This window comes from Sciurus vulgaris, assembly GCF_902686455.1.
Source record: "Sciurus vulgaris genome assembly, chromosome: 13".
Classification (NCBI taxonomy): Eukaryota; Metazoa; Chordata; class Mammalia; order Rodentia; family Sciuridae; genus Sciurus; species Sciurus vulgaris.
The window spans coordinates 10,836,998-10,852,230 of record NC_136474.1 but is presented as its reverse complement, the minus strand read 5'-3'; the positions used below and the strand labels follow the sequence as shown (position 1 = coordinate 10,852,230).

Below are 15,233 nucleotides of genomic sequence, written 5' to 3'. Positions count from 1 at the left end.
CAGGTGAAGTGTTCGATGGCTCATTGTGCATGCTTGGGATAGAGGAGGAAATACTACTTTCTCCATAGGGGGTTACTACTTACAAGGAATCTTGCCTGATATTCAAGGAAAGGCATCTGGCTTCACATCAACAACTGGTGTTGGACTGGAAAACGTTTGGTAGTCTGGCCAAACTCATTGACAGAGAGACTGTAGCACAAGAATCAGGCCCAAATTATTAATTCCCTTGCCCCCAGGTTTTAATATGTCATGTGTCTTCCTCTCCCCCTTCTGTTTTTCTTTTTTTTCCCCTTCCTCACCTACTATAAGGCAGTCACTGTTCTTGAAGCACTGGGGACAAAATAATGAACAAGAAAAGACCCAGTGCCTTCCTGACTAGCATTGATGATCTATACCAGGATTCCTGATCTTCAGCATGATTAATGTGTGAGACCAGATGCTTCTTTGTGTTGAGGGACTTCCCTGTTTATGATGATGAGTTCAGTAACATCCATGTTCCCTGCCTAATAGATAACCTAGCACAGACACCTGCAATTTTTGATAGTTAAAAATGTCCATAGAAAGGCCCAATGTCCCCTTGATGTGACCCCTGCCCTGACTGACAACTGAGGCAGACAGCAAAGTTCACACCTGCAGTGGAGTTTGCACAGATGTCTCTGTGACTACATGAGGTCTGCTCAGGAGTCTGCTACTGCTCACAGAGCCTGAATTAGTAGAACTTGCAGTGGGTTTTAGTAGATGTCTGTTGTGAGACAGTTATTGATCAAAGGCTACCAAATAAAACCCTGGTCAAGAGAGGCTCCATCTTAATATCATGGTGGATTATCATGGAGACATTTCGGTGACAGCAAAAACCAGCAGTCAGCAGAGGTATCTAAGAATAATTTAAAGACTAAAATGGTCTTTCCTGTTATTCCCTTTCAGCCTGTCCTTCACCTTTAAATAACTCCACGGTGAGAGGATGATCCTATTGGTGACAGGCCTGCATCCTACAGTTCTTTTTTTTTTTACATAAAATTGCAAGTCTTCTTGTGTCTCTGTAGCCCCTAAATAGGAGGCAAAGAGTGTAAATGGCTTTATTTGTGACTGAAGCAGGAGTGAGCCTCAGCTTTTGCCAAATTTACCTCAACATTTGTTAAAGGCATATGTGTCTGCTTCCCATAACATCTCACAGAATGGTACCATCTGATTCCAGTACAGAAGTTACCCTCAACAGCCCTGTTTATCCATTCCCCTGTTGAGCTGAGGTTCTTTGTTCCTCTGTATGGTATTGATAGATAAATTAATAAAACTGTTATGATTCAGATATGAGATGTCTCCCAAAAGCTCATATGGGAGACAATGCAAGAGGTGAAATGATTGGGATATGAGAATCTTATTGTAATGAGTTAATCCTCTTGAATAAAATAACTGGGTTTTGTTTATGAACTCTTCTTTCCTATTCTCTCATAATGTAGGGAGCATTCAAAAATGTGGGATAGGTTGTTCTACCAGCAACCTGTGCATGCATATAGACATTTCATTCTTTGCTATCAGACTGAGGTTCTATGACTCCCTTTCCTCCATGGCAATTCTCAAGGAGCTAACGGCTTCTCTGGTGTTCTCTCACTGCTCCCTGCAGATAAACTTTATAGCACTAATTATAGTGTTCTGTAGATGTCATTCTCATTTTGCTTATATACTCTGCAAGGCTGTGGCTTCCTAAGGAGGATAGAATAAGTCATTCTTCTGTATGAGTTCATTGCTGAGTGAAATATATAAGCGCTGTCTGTTTAGCGAAATATTTCCCAAGGATAAGATCAAAAATGTTAGATTGAGACCACAGTGCTGGACAGTAGAATAATGAGTTTCAGATATTATCAGATTCAGTTGTACCAAAAGTATAAAATGTTCAAGTATTCCACATAAATAAGAAGAGGGAGAAAAATAATGACAGAAACAGAAAAACCTGCATTTAAGCTAGTCTACATGGAAGTAACTTTCATAGCTCCATTATATTATTTTTTACATAAAATACTTTTATTTTAGACATGCAATAAAGCTCTTTCAGAATCTGCTAATTTACAGCAAGCAACTGTATACAGATAAGAAAAGCAACAACTTGCTACCGATCAGCATATAGCATTCAAAGCAAACAGGCATGATAAAATGCATATTTGGGCAGCATTGAAACCATATGAACAACATATTGCAGGGCAGGGGGAGGGATGGAGGGAAAAACTGTATATGAAACACTAGAGTTCCCCAATGCTTTAAATGTAGTGCATTACAGCAAGAATGGTAAGAATAGAAGTAACATATATATATATACCTACCTAATACAAAATTTGCTGGTAGGTCTTTCAGTGGTAAACCAGTTGAGTATCTTCTGTAATTATTGTGTAATGACAACTTACTGAACTCAGCCTTAAGACTCCCTAGATATAAATAATGAATAATTTGGTACTTTTCCTTTTATAATAAATTATGCTTACAAGTTTTATTACAAGCATATACAGTACTGATCAATGTTAGAAATTTTTGTATTTAGAAACATAAAATTATAGTTAATAAATATTAAATATTTATATAAACACAACATATTAGGAAACCTGTACTAGGAAAATACAAATATTTAAGGGATCCCACTTTGGAATATTCTCTCTTGGGGCCTGATGGCTTCTGCACACTATATGACCCATTGGGTGCATGTTGGGTGGGACAGTGCCTGGGTGACTCACTGTCCCCCACATAGCTGGTACAGGGCTTGGGCTGTCTGCACCAGAAAGCTCTGGACCTTGGAGCATGTCTTCAACCACCCATAGGAAACAATTATAACAGCCGCAATGCAGAAATATACAAACCCTATGAACTTCAATGTAGTTAGAGTTGATATGCTGAGCAGACATATAGATCCCTCTGGAAAGCTGTGCAGCCACAGACTTCCCAGCATACAGTGGGGAATTTCTTCCTTCCCTGAAGTTTCTTATTGGTTCAGCAAGAATCAAAGCAACTGCAAGAATATTCTGTAGTGGATCCTGTAGAGAAAACAATGGAACGTAAAACTACTAATATTCCTTTACAAATATTTCAGGGGACAAGAGACTTACATAAAAATTACGTACTTAATACGTAGAAAAGACAGTTCTGATTCAGGAAGACATCATCTCTGTGCAGGGAGTCAGCCTTAGCAGTTACCTGGAAGGGTTGATGGCAAGCATGATATCTTCTAATGCTGGTAAAGTCTAAGAAGCAATGGAATGGGTAATATATAAATTAAATGCTGAGATCAAAGAGTTGACAGCTTTGGCAAGAGGAAGCATCAGAATACTGATGGTGGTGGCAGCATTTGTAGAGAAATGAAAAAGTCAGGATGTATCAGGTCTGTAGGTCTCTCCAAGCAGTCAGTGTATTTATTTGTCATTAAGAACTACACCTATATTTTAGGTAGAATTTTTTAAAAATAATCTGGAGTAAGGCTATATGACTTTATATCCAAACAAAGATACAAGGCTTCTAAAATCAAGGGATCATCTGAGGATAGTGAGCTTAAAATGACAAATTTCTAAAATTCTAATATTTATGTAAAAATTACAAAATTTTTTTAAAAGAGTACTTGGGAAAATTGGTATTGACATTGAGTCTCCTTAAAATAAAATTTTAACACTTTTCAGATTTTGGAACTGTACCTGACTCTGGATCAACCTCAGAACCAATCAAGATCACTTTGGTAATACAGAATAGAGCAGTGTGCATGAGGGAACTCACTCTAACAGGATAAACCATATAGTTTTAAAATACATTAAACTGTGTAAAATAACCTGCTATCCTAGAAACCATTGTTTTGATATGGTACTTAATAATAATTTTGGAGTGAAAATTATTACTAAGTCTAAAATATGACTCCAACATAAATAATATGTTATTGTATTAAAGAGTATTGAATTGCTTTGCTAAAGTTTTGTAACTTAGTAAAGGTATTACCTTCCTTGAATTTGATTTAGCATGCAGTACTCTGGGCTGGTTATGTTAACTAAAAAAAAAAAAAAAAAAAAAATCAAAAGTAGGTCAGGGATGGAGGTGCCTGTTTACCCGCGCCGGACTAACTGCCGCCGCCTCCGCGGGATCCGAGTGCAGGCGCGGGCGCGGGCGCTCCCGGCGAGCCACGGTGGTGCTGTCTAGTGTGTATGCTTTCAGACCCAACTTTGACTACTCAAATGTGGAATCCTAGGCCTTCGTTGTTTATAAAAGTAACACTATTTGGGGGAGGTTTCAAGATGGCGGCCTAGAGGGTGGCTGCATTTCATGTTGCTCCAGGACTCAGGATTCAAAAGAGGCGATATTGAGACACTTGGGACTAACTCAAAGCAGCCAGGTGACTCTCACCCGTTGGGAAGGCGTCCTGGATGGGATGGTGGTCCCAGAACGCAGGAAACTTTGTGAAGTAGAGCTGCCGGCGAGACACCCCTCCCCCGCTGGAGCAGTAAATTCGGACAACTGGGTGCGCCGTAAAGGAGGCCGCTAGGCACAGCGCTGGGACTCGGAGCAACCACTGCGGCTCTGGCGGCTGCCCAGGGGAGGAGTGGCAAAGAGAGCTGTGTGGACTCAGGACACTGGGGCCTGCCCTGAGGAGGAAGAGGAGGAACGTGGCCGCTTGGATTCGGAGTGACTGCACCAGAGCTACAGGTGGTTGCCAGAGGAGAAGGTCCGCGGCGAGCTGTTTGGACTCAGAACGACTGCTTCTGAACACCGGGGCCTGCCTGGAGGAGTAGGAGGAGGAGGAGGAGGAGCACGGCGGGTCGTTTGGACTCACAGTGACTGCATTGGAGCTCCAGGTGGCTGCTCAGAGGAGAAGGCAAGTGGTGAGTTGTTTGGACTTAAAGTGACAGCTCCTGAACACAGGGGGGCTGCCTGGAGGAGAAGCGTGGTGGGTCGCTTGGTCTTGAGTGGCCGCACCAGAGCTCCGGGCGGTTGCCCAGAGGACCCGTGCAGCAGGTCACGTGGATTCAGAGCCACTCAGAGCGACCGCTCCTGAACACCCAGGGGGTTATCTGGAGAAGGAGGAGGAACGGGGAGGGTCACGTAGACTCGGAGTGATTGATTGCCCAGGGCTACGGGTAGTTGGTGGGAGGTAGAGGCACGCAGTGAGTTTCTTGGACTCCTAGTGACCACACCGGAATACTGGGAGGCTGTCTGGAGGAAGAGGCGTGTGGCGGGTCTCTGGGACTCAGAGCGATTGTATGGGGCCCCAGGTGGCTCCTCAGAGGAGGGGCCACATAGCCAGGCGATTAGGTGCAGAGCAGGGTCCCAGGATCTAGGAGGCTTCTTGGTAGAAAAGCCGCACAGAGACAGGCTTAGGGTGGAGCGAAGGTTCCAGGCCTGCGGGCAGACTCTCTGAGGAGGGGCAGCCTAAGGAGATTCATCTGCGAAGGGTGAGGCTCCCAGGCCCAGGAGGTAGGGCAAGGCCCCCGGGAACTTTGCAGAGGAAGGCAGCCCAGCCGAGGCAGTAGCTGTAAATTGAGGGGAACCTCTAGGAGGGAACTGACCAGCGAGACCTCCCCACCGGGTGAGTCTTCCCTGCCGGGTGAGGTTTCCCCACAAGGATGGTAAAACCAGAGACTCAGGCCCAAACAGGCCTTGCCTCAGCCTGCAGCCTAGTTCCCCTTTAGACGACCATTGGTCAACAAGTGGAGGCACCTCTGCCCACTAGCAAGGATTATACCCCACCTGAAGGCCACCACTCCTAGAGAGGCAGCTTCCTTGTGGAGCACCGCATTATCAACTTCCTCCAAGACTTCAGCCTACTGAAGGCTACAGGGGGATATATATAGAAATCTTCAGGGACATTGTAAGTCAACAGAGGAAATCTGCAATATCTCAGCGGTCCACTGATACCTGAACAATATGAGAAAAAAAGGAAAGATAATGCTGCAAACAAATCTAGATGTTACATCAATAAAACTCAATGAAAGCATGGCAGAAGAAATGACAGAAAAGGAGTTCAGAATGTACATAATTAAAATGATCAGAGAAGCAAACGATGAGATGAAAGAGCAAATGCATGCACTGAAAGATGAGATGAAAGAGCAAATGCAAGCATTGAATGATCGCACCAGTCGACAATTAAAAGAGCAAATACAGGAAGCAAAAGATCATTTCAATAAAGAGAGATATTGAAAAAAAAACCAAACAGAAATCCTTGACATGAAGGAAACAATAAACCAAATTAAGAACTCCATAGAAAGCATGTCCAATAGGATAGAACACCTGGAAGGCAGAACCTCAGACATTGAAGACAAAATATTTAACCTTGAAAACAAAGTTGAACAAACAGAGAAGATGGTAAGAAATCATAAGCAGAATCTACAAGAACTATGGGATATCATGAAAAGGCCAAATTTAAGAATTATTGGGATTGAGGAAGGCCTAGAGAAACAAGCCAAAGGAATGAACAATGTATTCAATGAAATAATATCAGAAAATTTCCCAAATCTGAAGAATGAAATGGAAAATCAAGTTCAAGAGGCTTATAGGACTCCAAATACACAAAATTACAGCAGACCCACACCAAGGCACATTATAATGAAAATACTGAACATACAAAATAAAGACAGAATTTTAAAGGCTGTGAGAGAAAAGAACCAAATTACATTCAGGGGGAAACCAATACGGATATCAGCAGATTTTTCAACCCAGACCCTAAAAGCTAGAAGGGCCTGGAACAACATTTTTCAAGCCCTGAAATAAAATGGATGTCAACCAAGAATCTTATACCCAGCAAAACTTACCTTCAAATTTGACAATGAAATAAAATCCTTCCATGATAAACAAAAGCTAAAAGAAGTTAAAAAAAGAAAGCCAGCATTACAGAACATTCTCAGCAAAATATTCCATGAGGAAGACATGAAAAACAAAGAAGCAAATCAGCAAAGGGAGGAATTATCCTAAAGGAATTGTCAAATAAAGGAGGAAACAAGTTGTGTCAAACAAATAAATAAATAAAATTTGAAAAATGAACCAAATAACCGGGAAACCAAATCATATCTCTATAATAACCCTGAATGTTAATGGCCTGAATTCATCAATCAGAAGACATAGACTGGCAGATTGGATTAAAAAGAAAGATCCAACAATATGTTGCCTGCAAGAGACTCACCTCATAGAAAAAGATACGCATAGACTAAAGGTGAAAGGATGGGGAGAAACATACCATGCACATGGACTCAGCAAAAAAGCTGGAGTATCCATCCTCATTTCAGATAATGTGGACTTCAAGCCAAAGTTAGTCAGAAGGGATAAAGAAGGTCAATTCATACTGCTTAACGGAAGCATAAATCAGCAAGATATAACAATCATAAACATCTATGCCCCAAACAGTGGCTCATCCATGTATGTCAAACAAATCCTTCTCAATTTCAGAAACCAAATAGACCATAACACAATAATACTAGGTGAGTTTAACATGCCTCTCTCACCACTGGACAGATCTTCCAGACAAAAATTGAACAAAGAAACCATAGATCTCAATAACACAATCAATAATTTAGACTTAACGGACATTTATAGAATATACCATCCAACCAACAGCGAATACACTTTCTTCTCAGCAGCACATGGATCCTTCTCTAAAATAGACCATATATTATGCCACAAAGCTAATGGTAGCAAATACAAGAAGATAGAGACACTACCATGTATTCTATCAGATCATAATGGATTGAAGTTAGAAATAAATGAAAGAGTAAAACTCAGAAACTATTCCAACATCTGGAGATTAAACAATATGCTATTATATGATGAATGGATAACAGAAGATATTAGGAAGGAAATTAAAAAATTCTTAGAGGTAAATGAGAACAAAGAAACATATCAAAATCTCTGGGACACTATGAAAGCAGTACTTAGAGGGAAATTTATTTCATGGAGCGCATTTAATAAAAGAAGTAAAACTCAACAAATAAATGACCTAACACTACAGCTCAAAGCCCTAGAAAAAGAAGAATAGAACAGCACCAAAAGTAGTAGAAGACAGGAAATAGTTAAACTCAGAGCTGAAATCAATGAAATTGAAACAAAAGAAACAATACAAAAAATTGACAAAATAAATAGTTGGTTCTTCAAAAAAATAAACAAAATTGATAAACCTTTAGCCACACTAACAAAGAGAAGACGAGAGAAAACCCAAATCACTAAAATTCGGAATGAACAAGGAAATATCACAACAGACAGGATTGAAATACAAAACATAATTAGAAGCTATTTTGAAAATCTATACTCCAACAAAATAGAAAATTTCGAAGACATCAACAGACATATGAATTCTAGAGACATATGAATTGCCTAAACTGAACAAGGAGGACATAAACAATTTAAATAGACCAATTTCAAGTACTGAAATAGAAGAAGTCATCAAAAGCCTACCAACAAAGAAAAGTCCGGGACCAGATGGGTTCTCAGCCGAGTTCTACAAAACCTTTAAAGAAGAGCTCATTCCAATACTTCTCAAAGTATTCCATAAAATAGAAGAGGAGGGAACCCTCCCAAACTCATTCTATGAAGCCAATATCACACTGATACCTAAACCAGACAGAGACTCATCAAGGAAAGAAAATTTCAGACCAATATCCTTAATGAACATCGATGCAAAAATTCTCAACAAAATTTTAGCAAATCGCATACAAAAACATATTAAAAAGATAGTGCACCATGATCAAGTGGGTTTCATCCCAGGGATGCAAGGTTGGTTCAACATCAGGAAATCAATAAACGTAATTCACCATATTAATAGACTTAAAGTCAAGAATCACATGATTATTTCAATAGATGCAGAAAAAGCATTCGATAAAATACAGCACCCCTTCATGCTCAAAACACTAGAAAAAATAGGGATAGTGGGAACATTCCTTAACATTGTAAAGGCCATTGATGCTAAGCCCATGGCTAATATCATTCTAAATGGTGAAAAACTGAAAGCATTCCCCCTAAAAACTGGAACAAGGCAGGGATGCCCTCTTTCACCACTTCTATTCAACATCGTTCTTGAGACTCTAGCCAGAGCAATTAGACAAACCAAAGAAATTAAAGGGATACAAAATGGAAAAGAGAAACTCAAACTATCCCTGTTCGGTGATGACATGATTATATATTTAGAGGAACCCGGAAATTCCACCAGAAAACTCTTAGAACTCATAAGTGAATTCAGTAAAGTACCAGGTTACAAGATCAATGCCCATAAATCCAACGCATTTTTGTACATAAGTGATGAATCTTCAGAAAGAGAAATTAGGAAAACTACCCCATTCACAATAGCCTCGAAAAAAATAAAATACTTGGGAATCAATCTCACAAAAGAGGTGAAAGACCTCTACAATGAGAACTATACAACACTAAAGAAAGAAATTAAAGAACACCTTAGAAGATGGAAAGATCTTCCATGTTCTTGGATAGGAAGAATTAATATTGTCAAAATGGCCATATACCTAAAGTGCTATACAAATTCAATTCAATTCCAATTAAAATCCCAATGACGTACCTTACAGAAATAGAGCAAGCAATTATGAAATTCATCTGGAAGAATAAGAAACCAAGAATAGCTAAAGCAATCCTTAGCAGGAAGAGTGAAACAGGAGGTATTGCAATACCAGATCTTCAACTCTACTACCAAGCAATAGTAACAAAAACGGCATGGTATTGGTACCAAAATAGAAAGATAGATCAATGGTACAGAATAGAGGACATGGACACAAACTCAAATAAATAAAATTTTCTCATACTAGACAAAGGTGCCAAAAATATGCAATGGAGGAAAGATAGCCTCTTCAACAAATGGTGCTGGGAGAATTGGAAATCCATATGCAACAGAATGAAACTAAACCCATATCTCTCACCATGCACGAAACTAAACTCAAAATGGATTAAGGACCTCAGAATCAGACCAGAGACCCTGCAGATTATAGAAGAAAAAGTAGGTCCAAATCTTCACCTTGTTGGTCTAGGATCAGACTTCCTTAACAGGACTCCCATAGCACAAGAAATAAAAGCTAGAATCAACCACTGGGATAGATTCAAACTAAAAAGCTTTCTCTCAGCAAAGGAAACTATCAGCAATGCAAAGAAAGAGCCTACAGAGTGGGAGAATATCTTTGCCAATCAGAGTTCAGATAGAGCACTAATCTCCAGAATCGATAAAGAACTCAAAAAACTCTACTCCAAGAATTCTAATAATCCAGTCGACAAATGGGCTAAGGAAATGAATAGACACTTCACAGAAGAAGATCTACAAGCAATCAACAAACATATGGAAAAATGTTCAACATCTCTAGTAATAAGAGAAATGCAAATCAAAACCACCCTAAGATTCCATCTCACCCCAATTAGAATGGCGATTATCAAGAATATGAGCAACAACAGGTGTTGGCGAGGATGTGGGGAGAAAGGTACACTCATACACTGCTGGTGGGGCTGCAAATTAGTGCAGCCACTATGGAAAGCAGTGTGGAGATTCCTTAGAAAACTTGGAATGGACCCTCCATTTGACCCAGCTATCCCACTCCTTGGCCTATACCCAAAGGACTTAAAATCAGCATACTACAGAGATACAGCCACATCAATGTTCATAGCTGCTCAATTCACAATAGCCAGACTGTGGAACCAACCTAGATGCCCTTCAATTGATGAGTGGATAAAGAAACTGTGGTATATATATATATATATATAATGGAATATTACTCAGCCATAAAGAATGATAAAATTATGGCATTTGCAGGCAAATGGATGAAATTGGAGAATATCATGCTAAGTGAGAGAAGCCAATCTCAAAAAGCCAAAGGACGAATGATATCGCTAATAAGTGGAGGATGACACATAATGGGGAGGAGGGAAGGGTTAGTGTTAGGGTTAGAGTTAGGGTTAGGGAGGGGGGCAAGTATGGAGGAAGGAAGTACTGTATAGAGGGTAAAGAGGAGTGGGAGGGGTGGGGGGAAGGGAAAAAATAACAGAATGAATCAAACAACATTACTGTATGTAAATTTATGATTACACAAATGATATGCCTTTACGCCATGTACAAACAGAGAAACAACATGTATCCCATTTGTTTACAATAAAAAAAAAATCACTACTTGAGTTGTGGAGCACTCTTAGAACACTGAAACAGAGCAGCTTTTCAGCTCTTTTAGCAGTTCATATTTGCCTAACTTATAAACCACCATTGTCAAAATAATGGTCTTGAAATTGCTAAGGCATGATATGTCAGGTTATTTGAATATAAATACTTATTGAGGAAATTGTGACTAGAAAACATCTTTTTTACATGGAGAGCCTTACATCATTTAAAATTCCTCAGATAATGTCTTCATGTGAACCATAAATCCCAAGAACTTAAAGTTTTAAAATTTATGGTTCCATTGTGAAGTTGTGGGGGCATTTTGGGGAAAAAAAAAAGAATACTGGAGGGTGTGGAGTGGCACAAATTAACCATGGAGTGAAGTTAACTGCAGGTTTTTTTTTTTCATTATTAAAAAATGGGGTAAAACATTTATCTGGTTGTACATGAAATAGACTCATAACATTTGTGTAATTGTACATGCACACGGGGTAATGATGTTTGTCTCAATCTGTCCTCTGCAGGTTTTAATTATGAGATAGCCTTGTTTATTTTTCCAGAGTGGTTGTGGTGTGAAAAACAATCCAAAAAATGTAATTTATTTAAAAATATAGGACTGGGGATATAGCTCAGTTATTAGAGTACTGCGTTCAGTCCCTAGCATGGAAAAAAAAAACACACACACACACACACACACACACACACATATATATATATATATATATATATATATATATATATATATAGACACACACACATACATACATATAAACATTTAGGTATTGAAATAGTCTTAGAATTTTTGAACTCTAAAAATAAGATCAGTATTGATATGTGGAAAGGGTATCACTGAGCAATATATAGTGCAGAAGAGACATTTCTGACACAGCTTTCTGATAGTTCTTAAAGATATTGATCAATATCATTATTTGGCACAAATGTGATTCAATAATTGTGGCTCTACAAAATTTCTTAACTGAATGTTTTAACCTTAAATATTGTATACTGGTATATATTAATTTTACTTTCTTGTATTATGTCCATATACCCTTTTATGTGATACATTAGAACATTCCAACTCAGTCTGCAAGACAATCCCACTATAGTTTTGCTTTTCTTTTTTATTCCACTTCAGCAGTTGAGGACTGAACCACATGAAATATTATGGCATTGCTTATTTTAACAGAGTACTTCAGTCAAAGTATCTTTGGTAACCAATAATGAATGTTATGTTTTCACTTATAAAATAATTATAGATTCTTCATTAATTGTAACATGCATGTGTTAAAGATGAACTATTATTCAAAACATTCACATGTCATACCCTTTCAAAAGAATTTAAATCATTTGTGAACAAGTTATATCAAGATCATATATAGAATGATATAATACAGGAAAGAGAAATTCAAAAAAGAAAAACATACAATTATAATGGTATTAGTTCTGAAATAGTTTATTATTATTTAACAAGATAGTCACCAAGCTGAGGATATTTTCTTTCATAAGTATATCAGCTCTCTATTTTCTCTGTGAAAATCTGCATATTTGATGAGTAGTCATTTAGGGCACAAGGACATTAATATATTCATGCTGTGGCTCTTATAGTAGATCAGCCTGCTCCACTACTTTAAGAACATTTTTTGGATGTTTTCCAAATTTTCCCTATGAAAAGAAACTCATCCAAAATAATATAGGCCTTCTCAAAATGAAAGATATCAAATTCACACACACACACTGCCAAAATACTTGACACATAATTATCACAACAGATGCAGAAAAAGCATTTGACAAAATTCAGCATCCATTCTTGCTTAAAACACCAAAAAAATTAGAAATATTCCTCAACATTGTAAATATTACATATGCTAAACCAAAGGTCACTATCATTCTAAATGGAAAAAAAATTGAAAGTATTTCTGACAGAAACTGAAACAAGACAGGAATGCATCTTTTTACCACTTCTATTCAACATAGTCTTTGAATGTCTAGCCAGAGCAATTAAACAAAAGAAAGAAATTAAAGGAATATGAATAGGAAAAGAAAAACTTAAACTATCCCTATTTGTCAATGACATGATTCTAAATTTAGAAGACTCAAAAAACTCCACCAGAGAGCTTCTAGAATACATTAATAAATTCAGAAAAGTAGCAGGATATCAAATTAATGCCATAAATCATGTGTGTTCTGATCTTCAGTAGCACAGAATAAAAAGACTAACATATTATTTGTAAACCACTGATTTTTTTCCTTCTCTTTGTCTGACAGTGGAACATATCATTTCTGTAGTCTAAACTTTCCCTGATAATTGAAAAACAACATAAACTGTATAGCAACTGCTGGCCACAGACATGGAGGAGCTCAGTAAGGGTGACTGAGGGGAAGCCCTTTTTGCCTTACCAAGGAAGAGAAGATGTGTTCCTGTGGCAAGGCAGATTTCAAGAGATGGAACATCTGGCACAGTGAATTGCAATAAAAATGAGGATGCGTTTATGTGGGAAATATATCTAATTAGAAAAACAGGAAGAAGTAAGAAAGAAGGACAGGGCATTGGGATTTTATAGCATAGTACCAAGAAGTTTTGGGTATCATATGTGTTTAATTTCCACAAGAAGATTCATGGATTTTTATACCATTCGAATATAAAAAGAGAGCTCTAAAAACTTACTTCTTAGTGTGGCTGACCATCTTCTTTCCTATCCCTAGCACATAAGCAGAAACAACAATTGTGAACTCCGGACAAAGGAACACAAGGAATCCTACCCAAAGTAATTAAAGAATGACAAAATCAGGTCATAGCACTGGACTGGGCTGGGCACAGGTTTTCTTTCATCATTTTTCATGAAGACAGGCTGCAGGGTGGAGTAAAAATATATTAACACAAACCTGTAGTCTGGCTACATGCAGATGTACAAAACAGATAGATTTCCTAGGTAATGCAAAGTGAGGAGTAACGAAGAAAGGAGAAAACCTGAGAGTGGGGAACCCAAGTTTTCTGGATACCTTCTCTGGCTAACATCTGATTGTAAACAAATTTAAGCTAATAGAACTGAGATCTGAAGATTCATGAAGATGGAGTTTCTGATGATTGACCTAATGACAATTTAAAGAATTTGTAATGATTGAGGCTAGATCATGAAAAGAACATAACCAAGTTGTCTATGCACATGTGGGGGATGTGTATAAAGCAGGTGATCCATGAAACTGGACATTGCCTTATAAAAACAAACACTGCCCAGTCAATGTGAAGTTACCATTTGAGTTTTGTCATTAATAATTCCAATCCGCCCTCCTGTTGTATGATTTTCTCTAGAAGTTCTCAAAGTTCACCAAAAGAGGGATGTTATCAGCATAGAGTAAAGTAATAAGGATCAAGAAAGCTGAGGTTAAGAAAAACCCAATAGCTAAAGGATTCTCAGTCAAACTCCATCAGACCTTTAAAGAATACCTAATGCCAATTCTTCTCCAATGATTCCATTAAACAGAGCAGCAGAGAACACTGTCAAATTTATTTTATGAAGCAAGTACCACCCTGATGCCAAAACAAAATGGATATCAAGGAAACAAAACTTCAGAACAATATTCCTAACAAACATAGATGTAAAAATGTTTGATAAATTCTTGTTGAATAACATTGCAAAACATTAAGAAGATAATGCACCATGAGCAAGTGAGTTTCATCCAAGAATGCAAGGTTTCTAAAAAACATATGCCAGGCAGTAAATGTTATTCTTTTTCTGGCTGATACACAGGTACTGGAAGGTAGGTTGTGGTGGTGAGGCCTGAGGCAGAACAATATTTTTTAAGAGGCCATCTTCTTCAACATGACTAACCTGTGTTGACTTTCTGTTCATTACATCATTGGAAGTCATTGGGTGTTAATGTGGTTCAGCACAGACTGAAAAATCAAGATTCCTGCTGAAAATAGCAAAAGTATATGAAACTTAGAAAACTATTTAAGAATTATTATTATTTAGAAGCTGGTGTAATAGTGCAGACCTTTAATTCCAGCAACTGAGGAAGTTGAAGCAGGAGGATTTCAAGTTCAAAGTTAGACTTGGCAATTTACCAAGATCACGTCTCAAAATAAAACGTTAAAGGGGAGGCACAAGTTGGTGGATTAGAGTAAGGAAGCACATCTCCTAGTTCAGCT

General features: G+C 38.2%; 1 protein-coding gene and 1 pseudogene across 2 annotated transcripts in view; one reads left to right on the top strand and one right to left on the bottom strand.

Moving 5' to 3' along the window:
- The window catches only part of LOC306643015 (uncharacterized protein), a gene marked incomplete at its 5' end in the record, with an annotated part of 116,391 nt that overhangs the window by 74,960 nt on the left and 26,198 nt on the right, over positions 1-15,233 (bottom strand). The gene's annotated exons all lie outside the window — the stretch shown is intronic.
- LOC306643006 (PRELI domain containing protein 3B-like) lies at positions 2,625-3,353 on the top strand (annotated as a pseudogene). Its single transcript has one exon. The product of its transcript is annotated as a PRELI domain containing protein 3B-like (transcript).